This window comes from Amblyomma mixtum, chromosome 2, assembly GCF_055824585.1.
Source record: "Amblyomma mixtum isolate Tamu chromosome 2, ASM5582458v1, whole genome shotgun sequence".
NCBI lineage: Eukaryota > Metazoa > Arthropoda > Arachnida > Ixodida > Ixodidae > Amblyomma > Amblyomma mixtum.
In genome coordinates this window covers 39,217,252-39,234,360 of record NC_143013.1, presented here as the reverse complement: position 1 = coordinate 39,234,360, position 17,109 = coordinate 39,217,252, and the positions used below count along the sequence as shown (strand labels likewise).

Sequence of the window (17,109 nt, the reverse complement as noted above, 5' to 3'; positions counted from 1 at the left end):
GGCGCTTGCATTTAGGGACGCTTTCGCGCTTCTCCGCGTACTTGAAGTGTTTCTGCAGTTTATTTTTTATTCCGACAGACACTTACCTGTAATGGGGAGAAGTGTATTTAGAGTTTCTTCTTCCGTGCGCACGTGCTGCAGAAGTGTTCGGAACGGTTTGGTTTATTGGTTTATTGGGGTTTTAACGTCCCAGAGCAACTCAGGCTATGAGGGACGCCGTAGTGAAGGGCTCCGGAAATTTCGACCACCTGGGGTTCTTTAGCTTGCACTGACGTCGCACAGCACACGGGCCTCTAGAATTTCGCCTTCATCGAAATTCAGCCACCGTGGCCGGGATCGAATCCGCGTCTTACGGGTCAGCAGCCGAATGCCATAACCACTGGGCCACCGCGGCGAGGCTGTTCGGAACGGAGTAGTCAGGAAAATAAAGAAATAAAAATGAGGGGATCGATCGAAGGCCGCTTGATTCCATTCGTAGTCGTGATCACGCTTCATTTTTGTGCTGAGCTACATTCACTACATTGCGGGCGACACCGATAACGGATGTCCTCATCTTTACTCATATCTGAACAAAAAATAAACAAAAATGTTCTTCAGCGCATTTAAGAATGAAGGTAGGAGGACGTATGTCACCGCAGGCGGGGGAATTCTAATGATGGGTATCGACGCCAACACGCTCGAGCTGCACCCATGCATAGATCTCCCACAAGCGCACTTTGTACGCTGTAAAGGGACATTCTCACAAGCTGACACGTGTCGGTTGCAGCTGCACTTTCTTACCGTTCTTAGCTGCTACTGCGCAAGCGGCGCCGACATCGCGTCCCTTGGCTCACAGCCCACATTCCTGACCAGTCACGTGTCCACTGTCCGTATCCCCTTTCTTTAATGGACATCGATTAGGCGAACGTCCTTGAGAGTTTGAGACGTGTGAAGGCGGGGTCCCATTAAAACTCAAGGCTTTTTCTCGCCTGCACCGCGGATCGTACCGCGGATCGGATAGCCCTTAATAATTTTTGTGACCATTGACATTTGATACGATAATGATACATAGACGAGGCCACGCGGAACTTGGGTGGTACGTTTGCACATTTACAAGGTTTGAGAGCGTATAGGTACGATTTAAAGTGCATATTTCTGAGGTCGCTTTAAGCCTTGTCTCAAACTGTGCATTGAAATTCTTGGCAGATTCCATTCTAATTCATTTTTTGTTTGTTTTTATCTTCGTTCTTCGTAACTGGACAGAGTACCAGTATACTACCGTCGTTGCGAGGATCGGCCGAATGATAAGTTCGAACGATAACAAAAATTATAACAAAAATTGGTATAAACTGCTTAAATTTTTCATTTATAAAGTTCTGATATTCTGTTTTTCTTCGTATTTGCTGAATTCAGGAAAGAAAAAATTATGCGCGGCGGTCGTGATTCTTTATCTCAAAATTACGTAGAACGAGAGGGCGCGATGAAAAATAAAAAAGTAAAAGAAAAGAACTGTCAAGGTTTAATTAAGAACGAGATAAAATTCGGCCACGGTATGAGGCGGAAGGGACAGGCGCGTTTCGTTATCGTCAAGGTATAATAATAATGGCGAGTTGTTAGCCAATAACTTACACGGTATACGTTCGCGAAATTTCCATTCACATGGTGCATGTCCCCCAAAGGGCATAGAAGTATGGCAAATCACATTTCCAAGCTCCGTTGAGTGCTAAAATACTTTGCTATCATAATAAATTTGCGTAGACTCGCATCATGACAAACTGGTTTGGTTTGGTTTGGTTTGTGGGGTTTAACGTCCCAAAGCAACTAAGGCTATGAGAGACGCCGTAGTGGAGGGCTCCGGAAATTTCGTCCACCTGGGGTTCTTTAACGTGCACTGACATCGCACAGTACATGGGCCTCCAGAATTTCTCCTCCAAAGAAATTCTAGCCGCCGCGGCCGGGATCGAACCCGCGTCTTTCGGGTCAGCAGCCGAGCACCATAACCACTGAGCCACCGCGGCGGCCATGACAAACTGTCTTGCAAATAAAACAGTATGCCCACTGGGGTTTATATTTTGCTAACCAAGAACCGCGCAGTGTATTCTGAATTCAGCTCAGAACGTGGAAAGGGCGTAGTGACGCGGAGTCAAGGCAAATAAATGTTAGTCGTTCTCGGACAAACATTTCACACATTAGAAACAGGATAGAAAAATAAGCACAAAAAAAAAAACTGCTGCCAAATAAGTGTTAACGCTCATTGCATGTGGGGACACTGGGTTTCTGCGCTATGTAGAATATGCGCTATACTTATGCGCACACGTCATTTCATATAGCATAACATTGCTGGCCGCTCTATCTACCGCGTCAATTTTTTTTCTGATCTGTTTATTTATTAAGTGAATAATTTAATTGGCCAAATTCTAGATCAATCAATACTTTAAGCTGTAGAAATTCGAACATAGCGTCGTATAATTCAGCTATTCTCGTCTTGATATTAATTACGATTTTCTTTTTTTGGCACGGAATAAAAAAGAAACGCGGAATATGAAAACGCCCATGTCACAAGCCACGCCAGAGCGCCGCGATAGCAGCGCTTCCAAACGAGCAGTTCATCAACGACTACCGCTGGTGGTGTGTTAGTCAAGTTATAGTGCCTAGAATTAAGCGAGAGGGCAATGACAATGACACAGGGGCTAACGACGAAGCTCGAGTCAGCGAGCTGCTGGTGATAACGATAAGTGCTCGGAGAGAGAGAGAGATAACACCTGCCCACGCGCTGGCAATTCCGCGCTTCCTCATGGGCGCTGTCTGACGCAGGCGGTGAAGCTTATATCGTCGTCTCTATTTCCTTCCGCTTGATTCTTTCCCTGCGTAGCGCAATGGCAAAAATGGTAGCAAAAACGTCAACGATTCAGCTTTGGGTATTTAAGCGAATGCATTCAATTCGCCAAAAGTCAGTCTAGAGAGGATTTTACTTTTTCGCAAAAATTCCGGTTAGGTTTTATGGAGGTTTAACGTCCCAAAGCGGCTCAGGCTTTGAGGGACGCCGTAGTGAAGGGCTCCGGAAATTTACACCACCTGTGGTTCTTTAACGTGCACTGACATAGTACACGGGCCTCTAGAATTTCGCCTCCATCGAAGTTCGACCCCAACGGCCGGGATCGAACACGCGACTTTCGGGTCAACAGGCGAGTGCCGTGGCGCATAGGTATCTAAGCGCTGTATATGCGTTCTCTGGTAGCAGTCTCAACGGAGGTTCTCGTATGTTATGGCAGTGCAGCCTGTGTAATTTATACGTCTGAATAATGTTAGAAGAGAAAAAAAACGATGGCTTAATGGGCTTCTTTATACATATTCATTCTGTGATTTCCAAGCATATATAGCCGTGTTATTCGTGTCTTTATGGGATTCCTGATCCACGTCAGTTCAGCAAGCGATGATGCGTGCGAAGGTTCAAAAAGTGGTGGTGGTGGGAGACGGAGGGGGTATCGTTATGAAGATTGAAAAAAAAATTGACGTACGACTTAGCGTGGTTGCGCCAGATGCGAATTTGGTGCGGTAGCACCTCGGGTTTCGCCGCGGCTTCAGTTCGGGGCTTGTTTTCAAGGTCAAGCAGGTTTCAGACAACGATAATCGAAATCGTTGAGTGGGGGCTTTAGTGCTATAGCACACTACAACTGGAGGGGACACTTCAGCTCCACCTTAAGGGTATGACGCGATGACGTCAATGAGTTAATGGCCATATATGTGGAATTGGTTGTTCTCAACATTACAATCATAGATCGCCGGGAGCCCTCATATCACTCATGGCGCAGTGGCGCAGCGGTTAAGCGATGCGCCACTGCCCTGCGAGGGCAGGTGCTGCTACCGGTGGGGCTTATGGGACCCAGACTGCTCTTTCCGAGGAACTCGCTTCGCCAGACAGATTGACAGTGGCCCGCGTCGCCTGAGGCGCGACATGAGGGAATGGAGAAGGAGGTGAAAGGAGGGAGGGAAAGAGGCACCGTGTCGGAGGGTTTATTTTGATTCTCTGCGGTTCTTTGACGTGCACTGACGCTGCACAACACACATGGCTGCCATGGTCGAAAACCTCGCAAAATGTCCACGAATCTAGGGACACACGGAGCGGTGAACATCGCTGCGCCGCTGTACCCAAGCTCCGCCCACAATCGGTGTCGCACTTCGCCGCCGTGCAGCAGTGCCTGTGCGCTGCTTGGGATGGTTACAAATGTCACAAGAAAAGACAAGATCGCTTTGTCGTCAGAAAGACTGCTCGAGCAGCGATAAAGCATGCCTGCTTATGTTTCGAGCTTTCGGCAACGGCACCGCTCGCGGGCGCTCCGGGCGGCGAGCTCTGCTGCTGCCTGGCTGCCGTGATCGTCGCTAGGCCTATACATAGGTTGCACGTGTCGTCACTTCCGCCCCCATCAAGCGCTTGCGGCCATGCTGCCGAACCATTCGGCCGTCCCCGCCCGTCCGCCCTGCGATGCCTGGCCACTCCTCGGACATTTTGGATTATTTTCTTATCTTTCAGGCGCGATGCCTACTCCACAGAGGAATGAACCATTCAGTGCAGGCTACTAGTCTGAATTTATTCGATCGGCGCGCGTACGCTACGCAGACAAAGTGAAAATTTGCGATGATACAGATCCGCACACGCTGCAACCGGGAGTCGACGCGAAGACGGGCGTTGATGTGTTCCTTGAAGTGGCCCACAGGGGATGTCGTGTACTCTTGCCAGCTTTGGGAAGTTGCAAGCAATGAAAGCCTTCGAATCAATGGAGGCACACAATGATTTCTACAGCAGGTGGGTGAGAAGCCTGTCTGCGATGCGCAAGCAACGAGACGAGAAGCTTGGCCTCGGCACGCCGCTTTCTCTGCCGTCATTGCTCGCTACGGTCGTGGCGATCTGAGCCGGCTTGCCTAGTGCTCTAGCTAAGATGCAGCGACACGGGACCCAGTCTGGGTTTGTGTTCAGACAAATTCGATGGCGTCAATCAAAACAGCAACATTCAAGAGTGTAGTCATTGCTTCCCACGTTTTCGTAAACATTTAGTCGACGACACAAGCCTCTTACTTGTCACAAAGTGCAGTCCGCGCACAAGTAAATTTGGGTTGACGGGTTCCAAATCGTCGCGCTTAATGCGAGCCGGCTTGCCTAGTGCTCTAGCTAAGATGCAGCGACACGGGACCCAGTCTGGGTTTGTGTTCAGACAAATTCGATGGCGTCATTCAAAACAGCAACATTCAAGAGTGTAGTCATTGCTTCCCACGTTTTCGTAAACATTTAGTCGACGACACAAGCCTCTTACTTGTCACAAAGTGCAGTCCGCGCACAAGTAAATTTGGGTTGACGGGTTCCAAATCGTCGCGCTTAATGCGAGCCAGCCGCAGCTCGCGCAGATTCGTACTCAGTCATGGAGCGCTCGCACTTGCATGCCTACGATTATCTTACGAATGCAGATGAAGTTCGTGTTAAATGGCTTCTTCTTTCACCTGGAGCAGTCGCTACGATCGTAGCAGCCAAGGGTGGCACACAAAACCATACCGAATCTAATGATGGACGAGAATCGACACGTTGCGAGCTAACATAGGCAGCGGAAAGCTAGATGCGGTCTGGCGGTGGTTCGGCAGCATGGCCGACTCGCAACCAACGGCCACCGGATGTGACGTCGGTGCAAGCTATGTATAGCCTCTTTCGTATCGGAGTCGCAGCGGCCGGCGCTTCGGAAGTAGCCTGAGCTATAATAAAAAGGCCTACTCTACACATCGCTTTACTGTCAACAGCATCATCTCACAATAAAATAATAGTATGGTAAATTTCCGCGACGCCTTCAGCAACGAAGCGAGCGGGCGCAAGGCGAGCCGGATCCCAACGTCAGGCCAGCGGCAGCTGCGAGGCGGTTGTGGGAAGAAGTTTGCTCGTATCACAGTCGTTACCTTTGCCAACAGCTCAGTATTGGTCAGCGATCCTCAGATATGAAACATTTTTCACATTTATTATCACAGGGTTTAATATTTACATCAAGAACACTCTTCAGCTCGTTTTTATGACGCCGGCAGACGGGATCCAGGCTGGCCGGCCGGTCGGCATGCTCGGCGTAAACATGTAACTTCACGTTCGCACAAGAAAATACGAAACAGCCGTGAACCAGAAAGGATGCTTCCTAGATTAGAGCAACGGTAATGTGCCTGTGCAAAAGTGGATCTTTCGGCAACGACACCGCCTGCGGCAACGCCGGGCGACGAACTGTGCGCTGGTCCCAGGCTGCCGTAGTCGTCGCTAGGCCTAGGTGGTTTCGTATACTATACTCCGCAGCTGACGGCGCTTCGGAAGTCGCCTGTGCTGCAATAAAAGGACTACTATTCACATCGCTTTACTGCCAACTCGTCCCATAATAAAAGATAAGTTCGATTTCCACGACGCCTTCAGCAACGGAGCTAGCAGACGGGCCGCGCGCACGAAGCAGCAGCGTCGAGCTGTCGGGATAGGACAACGTCGGCGTGAGGTCGGCGCTGTTGTCGGCAGAGTGTGACACGCGGGTCGGCCGACGGCTGCTATGTCGCCGACGCGACGGCGATGCGCTCGTCGGGCGACGATCGGCGCTCGGTCGGCGTCTGCGCAGTGTGACAGGCGCGCCGACGGCACGAAAATCGCTGCCGCCGACCATCGCCAGACCGAAATCGGCCGATCGTCGGCCTAGTGTGAACGCGCCTTTAGAAAACCGATGAATAAAGAGCACCCTCCGCCCCCTCCCCTTCCCTGCCCCAAAACTCGAAAAATGCACTCGCGAGAAGAAAATGACGCTCACATTTTACAATTGGTACTCACGTACTAACTGAGTCACGGGAATTTGTATCCATTCGTCGAAAAGCTCCAAGTGACATATGTCGCTTGCTCGTCTTCATAGATAACTTGCTGGTTCCGCATGACGACCAGAGCGCTTCTCCGGGAACTCCTTGCAGTGTACCTTCATACTGCATGACAACTGATCACCTCTGCTTTTTTATGCGCCTAAATCCAACTTTTATACAGTTTGAACCGCAGCGTATAAAATGGGGTTGATGCTCACACGGAGTCGTCCATCTTTATTTTGTGGCGAACGCAGGTCTTGTTGGCATGGAGGTGCCACGAACATTACGTGCTGTAACTTATAACGTGCAGTATATTGTCGTGGTTGTGGGCAGTTATGGTTTTGCTAAGCGCCCGGGAGCTGGAAAAATTACTCAGTTAGTAAAAATTATTCAAAGCTCTGATGATATTAAGCAAATTAGAAATAAAAAATTATCCAAATACCCTCGAAATTGTAACAATTAGGTGCAACCGTACACGAAATGAAAGATGGTTTGGTTTGGTTGGTTTATTGGATTTAACGTCCCAAAGCGACTCAGGCTGTGAGGGAAGCCGTAGTGAAGGGCTCCGGAAATTTCGACCACCTGGTTAACATCGCACAGCACACGGGCCTCTAAAATTTCGCCTCCATCGAAATTCGACCGCTGCAGCCGGGATCGAACCCGCGTCTTTCGGGTCAGCAGCCGAGCGCCACAGCCACTGAGCCACCGCGGCGGCACCAAATGAAAGGCAATCTTCGTAGCGATTGAGGGCACAGCATGAGAAACTAGGTCGGCTAAGCAGCCTTACTGCACGTCGCCGTCATTAAAATGCCTTAAATCACCGCTGAATATGAAGATAAGCGACGAAATTTACTGGTAAAAAATAGGTATACGGATATAGGAATAGCCTAATTTAGACGTTTATTTGCCAAAGGAAGCAGCTAGGCTGTAATCATGGCAGTGTAAAAACTTTTGTGAAAGTCGTCGGCAACATCGCTGGCATGGCAAAGACGCACGTGGACTTAGTTCCCGCTGTCGCTGAAACCGATTGCATTTTTTCGACATCCGGACCAGGCTTCACGAAAACAAGATATCCGGGTACACTAAATACCTTATCCCTTCGACGGTAGCTGCCGTTCGTGTACGACGGCGTTGGTGTGTCCAGAATTTCGAGCCATATGAAAGCTTGCATGTTGTAGAAGGAAAAACTCATTTTTGCCTTGTTTAGCGTTTCTCGAGGTTTACGATCCGGCACTCGCGTGGTTTCGCTTTTTCCGCGCGCTTCGTCTGCTCTTGTGGGGCTGATTTTTATCTTGATTGGCGCTTAGCTTGATTTATCGCCGGCACTCACGCGGTGCTATTGCTCTACTTCGAGGTGTTCAACTGCGCGTCGTCGTTTTGTTACGTAGCCGCGCGTGACGTCTACTCTTCTGGCGATAGCAGTGATGGTTCTTCTTACCCTGAGTGCTTATCAAGTACCGAGTCTGACTCGGCGGACGACAGCGCGTCTTCGAACGAGAAAATACACGCAACCAGTTCCGACTCGGAGCTCGTCCGCAACATCGCAGAAGCGGACGCGACGCCACGACTCTCAGGGACTCATCGTACGTCCGAATTCTTTGTTCTCTAATTTTTCTGCAGCGAATTTTGTCATTTTTATATTGTCTCACAGCTTTACAGAAATTGCAGTTAGACTTCAACATCACGCTCTGGGTTATCCGCAGCGTTTACGATATCCTGATGACTGAACAGAATATATGAAAAGCAACGCTATCACTCCTCATCTAGCTGCAGTACGCAAGAAAACAAATGGACGCTAGACCGGAATATACCACATGCAAAGCTACTAGACGCAGAAGGAACGAGCCAAGTACATGTTGTTTGAGCACTGCTGCCGTCCCGCGATGACGTCGCTCAGCTCCTATCGGGCGAACAATGCAAGCTACATTCCACCATAATAGGCAGCGCGCCTCTGGCAAATGCATTTCGTGTGCAGAATTAAGGAGTGACACCAAACCGTGCTTCTTTGCGTTCATGGGGGGTCATAAGTCTTCCAGACTTTCTCTTTTCAGAGTTCACGAAGCCCGCAAGAGCGGCCATTACTTTTTCCCCTATATAGCATAGCCTGAGGTGTGGCAACCTTTTAGCGAAGAACTATCTCGTATGATTCGTATCGCTTCTACGCGAGCTCTGTATTCCTGTAGCGAAGCCTGTATGTGTTCGTTAGCGCAGAATTTCTCGATGCATGCATGATGCAGCAGTACAGCGTGCAGCATTCGGAACTCCTGCGGTGTAAGCATCTGCCGACGGTCCTTGAACTGCGAGGAACGTTTTACAATTGTCTAACCGAGAAGCATCGTGCGTGGCTCCAGGATCGCTGCCAGCTGTGGACATATCGGCGCATCTGTTTCTTTTGCGTTGCCACAAGTAAGTGTTCTTATCTGAAGCCGCCATCTGCAAAACTGAGCAAATCATCGGGAATGCTATTTTTAATTGAAAGCCCGCGGTTAGTTTCTGTTTGGCTAACCATGAAGGTAAAGCGGAGGAAACTGACAACACGCGCTACGCGGTATGTACAGAACCCACGGCGTCCGCATTAATTCCCTAATAGTTTGGTTAACTCGGTGGCTGTTCTCGCCTCTGTTTTGGACTGAACACTGTTAACAGTGCTGCCCACATCTTGAGGGAGTACCTAACTAATACTATCGGCGTTCACTATTTTGCATGAAGGTCTGCACACTAATCTTTCCTCAATAGACATCTCGACCTCATGCGTCATTTCGGCCGACATCTTTTTCCGAATAGTTTAGAATAAATCTTGCATTTTGGTTTGAACACACATGATGCCTTGACTCTTCGTAAGTACGGACCGTTATGAACATTCACTTGTAATCTCTAACCTTTAGAGCTAAACCTGGGGCGCTGTCACTATGAAGGCCGACGTAAGGGGCAAGGTGCATGTAGAACGTGGTCCAGCAGGATCTTCGATCGCTCTTTATCAAAACCGAAAAATCCGTTGCGCATTGCTTGCGAAATTTTCTACCCTGAGATTTTTTTTTTAATTTATGTCATACCAGCCATCAAAGATAGCTACTTCAGCGCCCCCAAAGCTTTCTCTCTATCCTTTTGTCCTTTGTTTTTTTATTGTGCCGGAATGCACGCTGCCACGTCTGCTTTAGATGCGACATGTGATCCTGCGAGGCGCTTTGTACGTAGTTTCAACTCCAAAACCAAAGACTTCGGTCTCGAAACCCTCCATTTGTATCGGTTTATACCAGTTTGTTCCAGTTTTGACCAAGCACAGACACTGCTTCATGCTCAACTAAACCACTTCAAATGCGGAGGTTTCCAATCCGACAATCGAAGAAAGCACTTTCTTCGATATTTTTCCAAGCGCTGATCCGTCTCACGTGCTTCGCCGAGCAATGAATTCAGAAGCGGTAGCAAGTACTTGCAGCGTTATCATTTAACGAGCTTCCTTTCTCGACAAGTGCACTCCGAGCGCCATGCCCGTCGTCGGGTCTCTTTATTTTATTACCTTTTTCTACTTCTGCTATTTTGCACGCTCGTTTTCTCGAAAAGTCGTCTGCTGAGCTCCTGCAGCCTATATTTAACCTCCGCTGGGAACGCCCCGGAGTGCGGAAAAGGGACTCTCCCTCTACACACCTCGCTGCATGGGCGCGCGCGCCGCCTAAGCGTCGACGTGTGGTAAGTGCTTCCGCCCCCCTCGAATCCACTCTGATATATCCTCGTCAAGACAAGGTACATTTCGTACCGCAACAGATCTCTCCACCATACTTAGGACGCTTTCTTTTAACAGCACTCTATTTGATTCTATTTACTGCCTGCGATGCACTTATCTCTGTTTTGCTGTCACAGCTGTGGCAACTCTGCACGGCCCAGGGGGCGCCACGGAAGCGCCGGTCGAAAGCGACCTCTGTGGTGTAAATGAGCGCTTCGGAGACAGAGAGAGAGAGAGAGAGAGACTCTTTAATGGAATACAGAGAATTTAGCCGGCGTTTAAATTACGCTGACATGCTACTCTGCGTAGGGAGGGGAATTTGGGAGATAAAGACTGAAGGAGAGCAGCGTGGAAGAGGTAAAAAAAAACGAAGATAAAATGCGGCCATGAAATGGGTACTAAGGATGCAATGGCGAGTATGGATGTAACCTATGGAATGATGGAGTGCATAGTCCGACAAATGGGCTGACGAAGTTCACTGCAGGAAGAATGCATGAAGGTAACGTGCAAGTGAATTTAAAGCTTATCGAGATGTCCAATGTCTTTTAAATATGTAAACAGAAAGTTCATTACAAGTCTCTGTTGCCTGAAGCAGGCTAAGGGACCTAAAACTTTGTCCATCGTTAGGGGCACTGGGCAGAGCTTCTGCATGCAATGTTCATAGTAAGCAAGCTCGTTAGCATACGCAGGGCACTCAAGCAGGATATGTTCCACAGTTTCTATCGAGGCACAGTTGTCACAATGCGGACTGTTCATTTGTCCAAAACGGTATCGCAAGCCGTTTGTATATGCAGTATTCAGACGAAGTCGGTGATAAAGTGTTTCTAGATGTCGAGGAATTCTGGGTCAGAGTCTTGATCTAAGATGTGGGTCGACTGAGTGAAGAAATTGGTACTGATGTGTCGGCAAACTACAAAGCCGATACGTTCCTTCGGAAGCAAAACTTTTAGTCATTTGGGACGCATCAGATTTCGTGAAGAAAGTTCGAATGTATCTCTGATGTTGATGGCCCTTACGGGCCGCTTCATCTGCATTTTCATTAGCCAGAATGCCACAGTGAGCAGGTACCCACTGAAATGTTATGCAGTGGCCTGCGGCAATAGCTAAATGATGTAGATACCCTATGTACAGGGAAACTGGCTGGCTATGGGGCAGTACAATGCCCCACCCAGACAACACCAAACGTCCTGAGGACATCCTCAAAAGGTCAAAATGTCCTCATCCCGAACAGGACATTCTCAGTACTTTTTGAGTGCATCACGGCAAAATGTCTGCATGACGATGTCCTCAGTTTGTACTTCGCGGAACGACTCAAGGACGAAAATTTTTCAAATGTCCTACAAACGTCCTATCTCAGGACAATACTGTGGCATTGAACTGAGATGAAACCAGCTTTATCTCTCGCACTTGGCTTTCATTTCGTAAAAACTTCAGGTTTATTAAAAGACACTTGTGTACAATAGAGATGTAATGTAGGAAACCATCCTGACTGAAAATATTGTGTGCCTTCAGGAGATATCTTAAGTTATTTTGGTTCGCAAACCTGGTCACATGTACTGCATGCTTCTGATGGGGTTGGAGTGTGCAAATTTTTGGGCAATTTGTTGAATTGGCTATTCCTCTGAGGCGATCGAGTTCAACTCCTGTGAGAGTTATATAGTCATTGCTGTAGGAAAATATTGCATGTAGAATAACCTGTAACTGCCAACAAATATGGTGAACGAACCAGTTACTTGTTGAGTATGCGAAACTTTTACAAAATTTGTTTGCTAAAATAGAAGACAAAAGGAGCACGAAGAAAGCAGTTTCACAACCCCTGTGCACACTGCCTACAATAATTAAGAAAACAGTGACCCCATTCCCTGGGCTACATCATCGTCTGATGTCCTGAAAACAGACTGAGAAAGTCCTCCAGAGGAAATCTGAGGATGTCCTGAGGACATACTGAGGCCGGACAACAGGACTAAATGAGGACCTTTTGAGGATTAGAAGAGGACGTCCTCAGGACAACACAATGTCCTCAAAAATTAATCCTCAGGACGTCCTGAGGATGTACTTATGTTGTCTGGGCATAGTCTGCTCCTGAAACCATATTAATGTTACAGACCTGCACCCTCTCTCTTTGCTGCGCTGTGACACTGCCAACCGGCAACACATGATACTCCTTTCCTGAGCAAACACGGCAACGAAAGCTCATCGTGGTGGTTTCCAGAGGTAGATATTAAAAAAGAAACCAGCAGGCAGCGTAGCTAAACTGCATAAAAGTTCCGAAGTCCATCGATTCCGGGGTTATTTTCTTTTTCGGTATGTGGGGAATAAAAATCTGGCGCTTTGATATAAACAGTGATATAAACAAGACTAAAAAAGAGAAACAAATTCAAATAATTATTACAACCACAAAACTTTCTGTCTGTTTTGCCGTTAGGGTTAGCATTTGCGTGAGTATATTTTTGAGCAGGCCTTCTGCATCTTGCTTACTCAGCTTACCCAGAATATGATGTTAAAGACAGTTTTTTCAGTCATGTTTAGAATGCATGTAGTTCTTAAGCTGAACGCACATTCACATATCCACATTATTCTCTTGCCAGAATATGATGTTAAAGACAGTTTTTTCAGTCATGTTTAGAATGCATGTAGTTCTTAAGCTGAACGCACATTCACATATCCACATTATTCTCATAGCCCACGTGCAGCTCCATGACATTAAACCCCAAGTGAACAAAAAATACTCCTGATACAAAGCGCTCTTTGTTGACAAGAACAGGCAGCGATCGGCACTCGTGTACAGCAGCTTAAGGGCTTAAGGCTCTTAAGCTACGTGTCATCGTATCAGAGAGGCCATTTGCTATGCAGCGAAATGTCAGAAAAAGACATTTTGACTGAATTAAAATGACGAATCTTCAAAGTAAGCAGAGTAAAAATTGGGAGCTATTTACACTGTGTAATATCCCGCATCTCGGAAAGCCCCACATAGCATACACGACACTGTCTACGCAAACGTTCAGACTAAGGCCCCTAGAAACACTTGCAATATGATAAGACGCGACAACCACATCCCTTCGCGTTGGAGGAACTGTCTGTTTTTAGAGCATTTAGCCGTGGTTGTCACGGTGATGAGCGCTCCGTTGTTTTGAAGCGTTGGCTCGTTGAGAGAAACAATGCAAGCCATTGATGCATGACTGGCCTAAGTTAAAACGCGATTTAAAAGCTCCATCAACAGGCCTTGACAGACAACTGTTGCATGCAAAATGGCCGTGGCTTTAACAAGGTTATTTCGCATCGCATGCAAGTTATGCTTTCAAGGCGTTTTGAATGCGCTTACGGTAGGCGGCGAATTGAAAGGACATCGGCCTTCTTGAAGTTATACTAAAATTTCCTCCACTGACGGCACACAGTTTATATGAAGCGAGATCTATTTGAAGCGAGAAAGTGAACCAAGAAGGTGACACCTGTGCAGTGTGCTAAACGCGTACGAAAAACGGAACATTTTCCTCTAAAATGAGACAGCATCCATCCAGATGTCGATGAAGGCACACAGTCATTTTCCCTGTAGCCTGTAACCCTGTAGCCTGTAGCCCTGTAACGTGAAGGAATCTGCTGTAGACATTAGGAAAAATCTATTGGAAGATTGGTACCTCAAAAGCAGGGCGGTGACGTAAGGGTACAAGTTCAGAATTACAAATTGGCCAAACGTCGAGTCAATAGAATTTACGTGGGAAAAATACCTAATTTTTAGATAAAAATTTGATAGATTGGTTAGAGAAATAAAAATAAAAATGAACACTGAGCACGGTGGCACCTGCCACCACCCCGTTTCAGAAGGACCACGCACACACACACGCACACACACACACACACACACACACGCACACACACACACACACACACACACGCACACACACACACACACACACACACACACACACACACACACACACACACGCACACGCACGCACACACACATGCACATACGCACGCGCACACACACACACACGCTTAAAACGCTTTCCTTCTCGTCATTTGAGTTGAAATTGCACACGGTGAATGCTCGATCAATCGTGCTCCCTTGCACCTTCAGGAATGCGGATAATGGCACAGAGGAGTAGTAGTCTAAGGAACCAACCCATATCAAACTACTGTTCCTCTCTCATGCACCTATAATAAGGAGTTTAAGCATAGCGGAAACGTACTACCAGACAGGCCAGGTGAAAGCGCTCCCGAAACAAAGTATCCTCAGTGTTGATCAAAAGCGACACGCCACGCCTCGTGTCGCCGTCGCTCTTTCCTCAAAAAAAAAAAAAAACGTGCTCCCGCCTGCAAGGCGAGAGAAACGTCCCCAAGGACGCCGCAAGCTGGCCGACTGGCCGGCCGGTTTCACTTGCAACCGCGTCGCCCACGTCGTCGGATAGACGCGAAGCGGACACGCACCACTCACAACATCGACTGCTTGCACGGCCACCGGCACCGTCCCTCGCCGGTTTGAGCGTCCGTGGCACGTAGTGCCAGCCGCCCGGATACAGCCAGCGCGCACAGCTGCGGAAGCGACGCGATCCTGCAGTGCGAACAGCTGGATCCCTCTGTTCTATCTGTACAACGACACTTAAAGAACGCAGCTCCGAAGCCGCTCATCAGATCACCTGTTCGCGGCGACGCCTAACAGGTGAGCGTTTTGCGGTGCCGCAACCTTTCTGCTGCCCAGTCGTCGTTGTGGCAACGTGTCGCTGTTCGAATTACAACCGGCAAGACGTGATGTTCCGCGTGTCACTGGAAAGGAATACTTCATCTCACTATAGCACAGGCGACGCAACCCAGACATGAGCGGCTGGCTAGCAAACACGCGAGAAAGGCACCCTGTAGAAGCCGCCGCCTCACGATCGTATAGCTTCCGCTGCGCCGCACGGAGTACTGAACTTCCCAACAGAAAGCCTTATACATGCGTGACCCACACTCGACAAGCAATGAAGCAAACGATGCGGACACTCATATGTACTGCGCTGCATGGTATGTCAGGCCAAGGCGTTAATTGTTCCTGTCAGCCAGTATCAAGTCCAGGATACTTGGACATCAATTTCAATTGTGAGGCAACTGTGGAATGGTAATGGTCCATCTTTCCGAAACGTAGCAAAATATTTCTTTGAAAGTTTATCCATTGCTCGCATAGAGCAGTTAGACTTGCATAGAAAACCACAGGGGAGCGCTTTTTTAATAGCAAAAACATTCAAGCCAGCCGACGGAAGATATGCGAATATATTGATTTTTATAGTGAAATGTTACAATACGTGAGAAAACTGCGTTCATAAACTGGTTCCCGGTCAAAAATGTTTTTGTTCAGAATTGTGTGGTATGTCCCACTTTCCTACCTTCCCTCACGGTGCTGGTGAGGTGTCCACCCAAAAGTGAGACAGTTACTGCTCCTTTTCATTTCCTAAGAGCCAATATATTTGATGCTGCTGGCTCGAAAACCGCTACGCGTCGCCTGATCACAAAGTTTGTGTAAGTACGCGTTTTAGTTTTTTCTGTGCTATACAACAACTGTTGTAACTGTGCATCGCTGCCGATATGTTGCTTAATTAATTACACATGTTCGTCGAAGCGAGTCGAGTCATAGCGAAAACCATATCCAGTTGTTAACGGTAAATGTGTCGCCCAGAACCGCAACGATTGCGTAATCGGTCCGAAGCAGGTGGTTCATGGTTCCAAAAGTGTCGACTGCAATGTTTTCACCCTACATGCGCACAGGTGTCCTTCGAGGACTCAGGCGTAATTTTACTCCGTCATTCCGGAGAATTTCAGAGAGGAGAAGCGGATTACGTAAACGGCAGCGTTTGTTTTGGTGTTATACAGTTGGCTCATGTTTAAGATGGATTTTAGTGCTCGTCCCGTAACTTTGTGTTGTCCAAAGTGTTGGTTGTGAAGCCGTGGTTCTCAGTCTTGGCTGCAGTCTTCGTGGTCTACCATAGGTTGCAAAAACCCGATGTTCCAAGAAGGAGATTGTATTGTACTGATAAACTGTGAAACTTACTGAAGCCGTGAAATCACCTTGCCAATTGACGAAATTGCTTGCTTCTAGTTGCAGGTCGAACGCAGCCTGAGTTATTGATCCTTTCAGCCACGAAACTCCGAATCAATACACGGCCGCCGCGATGGTTCAGTGGTTTGGCGCTCAGCTGCTGACCCGAGAGACGCGGGTTCGATCCCGGCCGCGGCGGTCCAATTTCGATGGAGGCGAAATCCTATAGAGGCCCATGTACTGTTTCCGGAGGCCTTCACTACGGCGTCCCTCATAGCCTGAGTCCTTTTGTGACATAAACCCATAAACCAAACCAAATCGAATTAATATACGCATTAATGATCAGTGGTCATGATCAACGGGGTACTCAGCGTCCTGAAACTTCTCTTTCTGCACCATCAATATTTTGGACAGTGCCGAGTTCTAATGAATTCCACAGGTCGAAGTCACAATCTGGTAACCGCCGAGATTTGGCCCAATCAGAGTGCTAGTTTTCAATACATGGGCCCTATCGGGGGCATCCCAAAAGCATGGTTAAAAGGTCTGG

At 48.0% G+C, this 17,109-nt stretch overlaps 1 protein-coding gene across 5 annotated transcripts in view; it reads left to right on the top strand.

Moving 5' to 3' along the window:
* Positions 1-17,109, top strand: part of LOC149359036 (uncharacterized) — a 44,074-nt gene that overhangs the window by 895 nt on the left and 26,070 nt on the right. The window contains exon 1 of one of the 5 annotated variants that reach the window (XM_089571217.1): positions 8,229-8,414. The exons of 2 other annotated variants lie outside the window; for them this stretch is intronic. The gene's annotated coding sequence lies outside the window, so the exon portion shown is untranslated. Of the gene's footprint in view, positions 1-8,228; positions 8,415-10,925; positions 11,052-14,920; positions 15,213-17,109 lie in introns of those variants that run through there. 2 more of the 5 variants (XM_089571215.1, XM_089571214.1) reach the window with 2 other exon arrangements.